The following is a 237-nucleotide window of genomic DNA, read 5'->3' as shown; positions in this document are numbered from 1 at the left end:
TGCTGGCTGTCAGGTTGTTCCGCATGAACTGAATGTCCAGAAGAACTTCCCCTCGGTCCTTCTCCTGTTTTCCATGCTTATCCACCAGCTTGTACCAGCTACAAAGATCAAACAAGATCTTTATTAGACAACAGCTTATTAATTGATTTTTTTTTTAAATTAATTTTAGCTTAATAAAAGCCTTACTTTTAACACAAATTAAAATCATTTTAACAAATTCATAGTTAATTTTTTTAT

General features: G+C 31.6%; 1 pseudogene; it reads right to left on the bottom strand.

Moving 5' to 3' along the window:
• The window catches only part of LOC122357534, a 3,228-nt pseudogene that overhangs the window by 202 nt on the left and 2,789 nt on the right, over positions 1 to 237 (bottom strand).

Source organism: Puntigrus tetrazona, chromosome 14 (genome assembly GCF_018831695.1).
Source record: "Puntigrus tetrazona isolate hp1 chromosome 14, ASM1883169v1, whole genome shotgun sequence".
Taxonomy (NCBI): domain Eukaryota; kingdom Metazoa; phylum Chordata; class Actinopteri; order Cypriniformes; family Cyprinidae; genus Puntigrus; species Puntigrus tetrazona.
The sequence above is the reverse complement of the archived record's forward strand: the minus strand, read 5'-3'. Positions and strand labels throughout refer to the sequence as shown.